Here is a 7,434-nt window from a genome sequence, read left to right on the forward strand (position 1 = left end):
GCAACATCACAAAACAAAACCTTCATAAAACAAAACATACATCAAGAGGCATAACAGGAAACATAACAGGACAATCACAATACATTCCAAACAAAACAAAGAACAAACACGTACAACAGGTAAAGCAATATGAAAACACCAGGTCAAACGTACAGCACAGAAACAATACAGGAATAAAAACATTCACATCAAACCATCCGTCCCGTAACAAACAAAGAGCGAGGCCAAAATAAACAATAATAATAAACAAGCAAACTACGCAAACCAGAAAACAAAACAGGTACAAACACAACAACATACATGCACTGGCCTGAAGGACCGAGAATAAAACACAACATAAAGCACATCAAGAAACAGAATAAGACACTTCGCACAGCACCCAACTAGCCAAGAATACCAACAAAAAGAACAACTACAGTAACATGAAATCAGCGTACATATTTGCCCGGGAACATATCCGGTGGAAACCGCACATTGAACGCCTCCCAAAGTAGCCACGTTGTCCAGGAGGCGTGACCTATCACCGGGGGCGCCATGCGAACCGGAACCTCGGAAACAAACACCCGCAGACGTGGAACGCAAACGGTGTCCCTCCGGAAGCCAGTAGCCACCACCCGATCCCATACACCCGGAACCCGACCACCAGAAAAGTCCTCCGGCCGAGCAAGCAGCAGGAACTCGGCAACCCGGGCCTCCAGGTCTTCAAGGCACAACACCGCAAGAAGGGGCTCGACAGAGGGCTCAACAGAGGGCACCACCACAGGGGCACCAGTGGCCATGGGCACACCACCAGACGACTGCAGGGAATCACGGCGGTGCGTATCCTTACGTAAAGTCACCACCAAGCCACGCCCAGCACCAGCATCCGCACCATCCCTGGCAGCGGAAGCCACCACACCCCACTGCGGAGAGCCCCCGAGCGAGGAAGACACAGGAGACACACCCGAGACACGGGCATCAGCACCAGCAGGCACATGAACCTCCGCCACCACCCTCACGGAGACAATGACTCAGCCGGATCCACGCCGTCAACACCTGAAGACCCACAGTCACTAAAGTCCCCAACATCAGCCCAGGCCGCAGACGAACGCCTGGAACGTTTAGGCTCCGGCCGGATATCGTCAGAGCCGGAAGCAGATACAGAGGCACAGGCACCACTAGCCGGACGAACCGACGCCCGACGCAGAACGGCAGCAGCCTCTACCACAGGCGGAACCGGACCACACACATCAGGAGGCTCCGCAGCCACCCCATCACCCAGCACAGACGGCGAGGGTGAAGGGACCAGGACAGACGCAGCAGAGGAAGAACCGGAAGACGAGCAAACCTGAGGTTCTCGTCTGAGGGGAAGACGAGTTTGCGAGGCCTGAGCAAACGGCAGACGGAAGAGGCTCAGGGACACCAGCCGGAACAGGCTGAGCACTAGGTGAGGACACAACCACCGGAGGAGAGGCGACATCAACAGGGGGCTCAACAGGGGGCGCAACAGGCGGAGCAACAGCTGAAACAGAGGTCACCTCCTCAGCCGAAGAGGCGTCCACATCCACCGAATCATCCACCACAGGAAGTGGCGGAAAATCCTCCTCACTGAAGAGATTCACTGGTGCAACGGCAGGCGCAGAACAGGCAGCAGCCTGATGGCCGAAAAGACCACAACGATAACACGTCCGCGGCTGGCGGGCGTAAAACACCCGAACGTTGTACCCCATAAGGCGCACAGAGGACGGAATATCCGGCCGGAGTCTCATGCCCAGGGTGCGAATGTTAGACCTTGCACCCTTAAGAGGACTAGAAGACACCACGCTCACCTGTTCCCCCCCCCCCCCCCACGATGGGGCCTCGTAGCCTGGTGGATAGCGCGCAGGACTCGTAATTCTGTGGCGCGGGTTCGATTCCCGCACGAGGCAGAAACAAATGGGCAAAGTTTCTTTCGAGTTGGTGTTGTTTGCCAGTTTCGGCCGGTTGGGGGCGGGTGTGTCTCTGCCCGGAGTTGCGTGGTGACCGCCGGCCGGGTCGGACGTTCCTGAGGTCTCTCCGCACTGGCTAGTGTTTACGTTGGGTGATCGCTTGTTTGCCCTGCTGGTGGTGGTTTGCCACTGACGGGGTGACGTTTGCTTCGCCATGGGGACGTTTCGCCCTCCATTGCAGAGGACGCTGTCAGCTGGTCTGGCGTTTACGGTGCCGGTGGACCATCCATTGGTTGGTGTCGCCCTAGTAGACGTGCTGCATGTGCAGCTGTCTGACCTGGTGGGCATCCAGCTGCTTCAGGGCCACCGTGCTGTGGTCAAGTTCCGCCTCCAGGCTGCCTTTCAGGCGTTTCTCGAACGGTGTGAGGGGCGTGTTTACCCTCTCCCTGATTCAGCTGGCTCAGTTAAGGTAGTGAATCTTAGTGTCACCTTGACGTCTGTGACGGTGCATGGTGCCCCCTTCGAATTTCAGGACGACTTTTTAACCTCCTGTTTCGAACGGTTTGGGACAGTGTTGAGTGTTCGTTGGAACAAGGTCGTTGCCGGGCACTGTGTTGGTATGCTTGACGGCTCCCGCACCCTGACGATGTCGCTGAAGGGTAGTGTACCGTCGTCGATGTCCGTGTTGGGATACACGCTCCGCTGCCAGTACCGGGGTCAACCGCGCACCTGTTATCGGTGTGGTCACGAGGGTCATCTGGCTGCTGCGTGCGACGTGGGAGCGACTGGTCGTGTGCATGTTCTTCGTGCGGAGGATTTTCCGCCCCTGTTGCGTTCGGGCGGTGTTGGTGCTGTGCCTGAGGCGCCTGCCTGCCTGTCTGCTGCTCCGCCTGTTGAGGAGAGCTCTCCAGCCTGTGCGCCACGTCTAGTGCCAGCTGTGGCCCCTGGGGTTGTTCAGCCGGTGTGTGAGGGTGTCGGGCTGTCGCCTGAGCTGTGTGTAGTGAAAGGTGTCCCGGTGGAGGTTCATGTTCCGCCCCCGCCTGTGGATGTGTTACCGGCTCCCGGGGACGCGGGTTCTGCCGTTTTGGAGGGGGTGCTTCGTGGTGAGGTGCCTGCCGTGCCTGAGTGTGTTGCCTCCTGTAGTTCTGCTCTTCCCATTCCTTTGCAGAAGCGCGCGCGTCGGTGTTCTGAGGCTGTTTCCGTGGATGATGTAGACAGTGTGGGTGATGTGGCCTCTGTGGACTCTTCGGACGGTGCGGGTGTGGTCTGTGTGGCTATGACGGTGGAGGCTGTGCCTGCGGCGGGGCCTGCTGGGCGTGGTGTGGTGCGGCCTGTCTCGAAGCGTTCGCGGCGGGCTCGGAGTGTCTCCCCCCTTCGTGGTGTGCCTTGGGAGGAGGTGGGGGAGTATGGTGCTCAGCTGGCGTCCCCCGCCGAGGATGATGGTGCTGTGAGGGGCTCCGACGTTGCTCCCTGTGCCCCCCCTCCTGCGTCTCCTGCTGTTGGGTCCCCACAGTGGGGGGTTGTCCCTGATGGTCGGGACCTCGTTGTGAAGTTGCGGAAAGATGTGCGCCAGGGAGCCTCGGCTCCTGTGCCCTGTGGTGGGGTCGCTGCCGCGCCTGCAGTTCCCCCTCCTTCCTTGCCCCGGTCTGGGGGTTGCCTAGTCCCGTCTGCTGGGGTCGTGCCCTGTGAGGGTCCGGAGTTGGGCCCTTATCGGGATGCCCGGGTGCTTCCGATCCCGTGGTGCTCGTCAACCATCTGGGTGTCGTCAAAGAAGGAGTTTGTTTATAGGGTGCCGGATAGGATGTCTCAGCCGAGGGTCCAGCCTGATGGCAGGCTGCCCGCCGACCTGTGGGTGGTTTGGGAGGCGTACCGCTTGCGCTTTCCGTACCGTAAGTTTCCGGAGAAATATTAGTTCCCGTCTTGCGCGCACCGCTACGCCGTGCCTGGATCAGCTGTCACCGTGACCATGACGCCCCGCCCCCCGGTGCGGGGAGTCTCCCTCTGACGTCCGCCTCTGTTTTCGTCGCCACTCCTCTCTCTACGGCCCATCACGTCTACCGCTTTTGACTTTCTTCTCCTCTTTACCATCAACGCGTCTCCTTACATCTGTTCTGGTGCAGTCATCGGGAGGGTTACCCCTTCATGCAAACTGCACCTATTCTCAAGAAGAAGAAGAGAAGTTTCTTTCACCCTGAATGCCCCTGTTACCTAGCAGTAAATAGGTACCTGGGAGTTAGTCAGCTGTCACGGGCTGCTTCCTGGGGGTGGAGGCCTGGTCGAGGACCGGGCTGCGGGGACACTAAAAAGCCCCGAAATCATCTCAAGATAACCTCAAGATAACCCTCACACTAACTACCGCGCCAAACCGGCCGAAATACCGCCGTAGCAGACCCTCTGGAAACTCCAAAGGAGCCCCATGCACACTGACGTAAGTAAGTGCACCACTTCTACCAGAGAGGGTTACAGTGCCCGCACCATCTGGCAGGGGTAATGTCCGCCCCTCGTATCGCCGGAGAAAATCGCGATACGCCACCTCCTCTGAGAACTTCACAATCGCCCTACGGGCCGTAACCAACTCGACCCCATAAATCTCAAACACAGGGACAGAGAGCATATCACAAGCCAGCGCAATCTCCAGGTAACCAGCCCGCACAGAGAACTCTAGTCCCACAGACTGAGCCCGGACGACAGGGGGGAGAGGGACCCCCATCGTAACGCCACGTCAGCACAGGAGGGCAGAGACACACCCGCCCCCAACTGGCCGAACTGGCAAACAACACCAACTGCTGGAGCGCCGATGCAACACGTCTGTCCCCTACCGAAGCTAGGGCCAGACTCCAAGCTTCACTATTGGAAGGAGACAAGGGGGAACGTTTTTCAAGCCTGAGGTTAAAATGTTGGGAACCTAGCATTGATCGTCTTGAATTCCCTATCAATTATTGGCCTCAATCATGCTGTACTCATGATGTCATAGGCTTAGCTGGAATGGATAACCGCTTCTCATCAGTTTAGGCACCATTGCTTTTGTGTAATTGGCCAACCCATAAACTGGACTGTTATACCCATGGGTAAGCCGGTGGAGCCCACCTAGAGCCTCCTAAAGTCATTCTGAATCCGTAGCTTGTCTAGAATGGACATATATCAATAAAGTTAATTGGCCACTTACGTGATCTTGTAACATGTTCCTGGCAATCAAATAAACATAAGCTCACAACATGATCAATGTGTAGTAAGTTAACTGTCTGGAAGTGCTGAGTCTCCCCCCCCCCCACGTGTCAGTGATCACACTAGCTCACAACACCGTGCTGTGAGTGCTGAATCTTCCCCCCACGTGTCAGTGATCACACTAGCTCCCAACACCGTGCTGTGAGTGACGAGTCTCCCCCCCCCCACGTGTCAGTGATCACACTAGCCCCCAACACCGTGCTGTGAGTGCTGAGTCCCCCCCCCCCCCCACGTGCCAGTGATCACACTAGCTCCCAACACCGTGCTGTGAGTGACGAGTCTCCCCCCCCCACGTGTCAGTGATCACACTAGCCCCCAACACCGTGCTTTGAGTGACGAGTCTCCCCCCCCCACGTGTCAGTGATCACACTAGCTCCCAACACCGTGCTGTGAGTGACGAGTCTCCCCCCCCCACGTGTCAGTGATCACACTAGCCCCCAACACCGTGCTGTGAGTGCTGAGTCTCCCCCCCCCCCACGTGTCAGTGATCACACTAGCCCCCAACACCGTGCTGTGAGTGCTGAGTCTCCCCCCCCCCCACGTGTCAGTGATCACACTAGCTCCCAACACCGTGCTGTGAGTGACGAGTCTCCCCCCCCCCACGTGTCAGTGATCACACTAGCTCCCAACACCGTGCTGTGAGTGACGAGTCTCCCCCCCCCCCCACGTGTCAGTGATCACACTAGCTCCCAACACCGTGCTGTGAGTGACGAGTCTCCCCCCCCCCCACGTGTCAGTGATCACACTAGCTCCCAACATCGTGCTGTGAGTGACGAGTCTCCCCCCCCCCCACGCGTGTCAGTGATCACACTAGCTCCCAACATCGTGCTGTGAGTGACGAGTCTCCCCCCCCCCCACGTGTCAGTGATCACACTAGCTCCCAACATCGTGCTGTGAGTGACGAGTCTCCCCCCCCCCCCCACGTGTCAGTGATCACACTAGCCCCCAACACCGTGCTGTCAGTGCTGAGTCTCCCCCCCCCCCCCCACGTGTCAGTGATCACACTAGCCCCCAACACCGTGCTGTGAGTCTCCCACAAGTCTTAAGCTGCTACGTGACATCATTGCCACCTGCCTCTCACCTGAACGAGCCACGTATGGCCCATTGTCTCCACCTGTTCCCCCACACTGTGTCCTAACCAGATACAATGTAAAGTCAAGTTTATTGTGAATCTTGCACATTGTGTGATTCTTTGATTATACATCATCACTACCACCGTGCTGTGTCAGACACCAGTCACCACATGTGGTTGGTGTGATTACAGATCCCGTTCCACACCTGTAAAGAACTCCCATGGCGTTCCAAGTGCTTTGAATATCGGCATGAATCTGTCATCTACTTGCCACGCCTTAGTGATGTTACAGTTGTGTCATACCAGCTGCCAAGGAGCTGGTATTGGGGGAGCTGTCAATGTTGTATGAGTATTGAGAGAGTGAGAACATATGAGGCCAGCCTGCTGTAAGTCCAATCTCTACATTTATCATTATTATTCTTTCCTTGTGCTAATCCTGTGATCAGCAACCGGTCGATAGATACGTCTTCAATCACCAGCAACACGTGTGAAGTAGATCGAGGAAACTGGAGGGTGTGAGTGTGGTTCTCACACCCTCCAGTGACACCGTGCTGCACACCTCTCATCTCTATACTGGTTACATACACACACCCAACTTTATAGTGCATTATCATTGTTGTGTTGACATCTCAGTGACGGGTGATATTTAATTATTGCATAATTGTCTCAGTGATGTGTTTAGTTCATTTATGAATAATGCCTCGGTAACATGTTATTATTTAATTCATGATTATTGCCACAGTGATGTATGTTTAATTAATTTATGATTTTTGTCTTAGTGACGTGTTATTAACTCATTTATAATTATCATCTTGGTGACGTGTGTTTAATTAATTTATGATTAGTGTCTCAGTGACGTGTTATTGACTTTTTTATAATATAAATCACAGTGATTTATGCTGTGAGCATTTGGGTGCAATGATTTTTTATTGTGCATTTCATGTGTATTAATGTGCACTGCCCGGAGTGTACTGTGTGGAACGGGAATCAATGATCAGTGTCAGAGTGTTCCATAGTGTTCAGCTTAGTTCACATTGGCCGAATGCATGTGGGTAGAGACCGAGTATCTCTTCATACCAGAGTGATGGGAACGATTCCGGCTGTGTATGGTTTGAGGAGATTTATCGTTACACTCTTGATTACCGCAAGGTCAAGCTCATTGTGAATTAGTAAGCAAGTTTATTGAGTTAATATGTTATTAGTACCAGAGTCTTTTCGTCAGCATTTCCC

Source organism: Procambarus clarkii, chromosome 70 (assembly GCF_040958095.1).
Source record: "Procambarus clarkii isolate CNS0578487 chromosome 70, FALCON_Pclarkii_2.0, whole genome shotgun sequence".
Classification (NCBI taxonomy): Eukaryota; Metazoa; Arthropoda; class Malacostraca; order Decapoda; family Cambaridae; genus Procambarus; species Procambarus clarkii.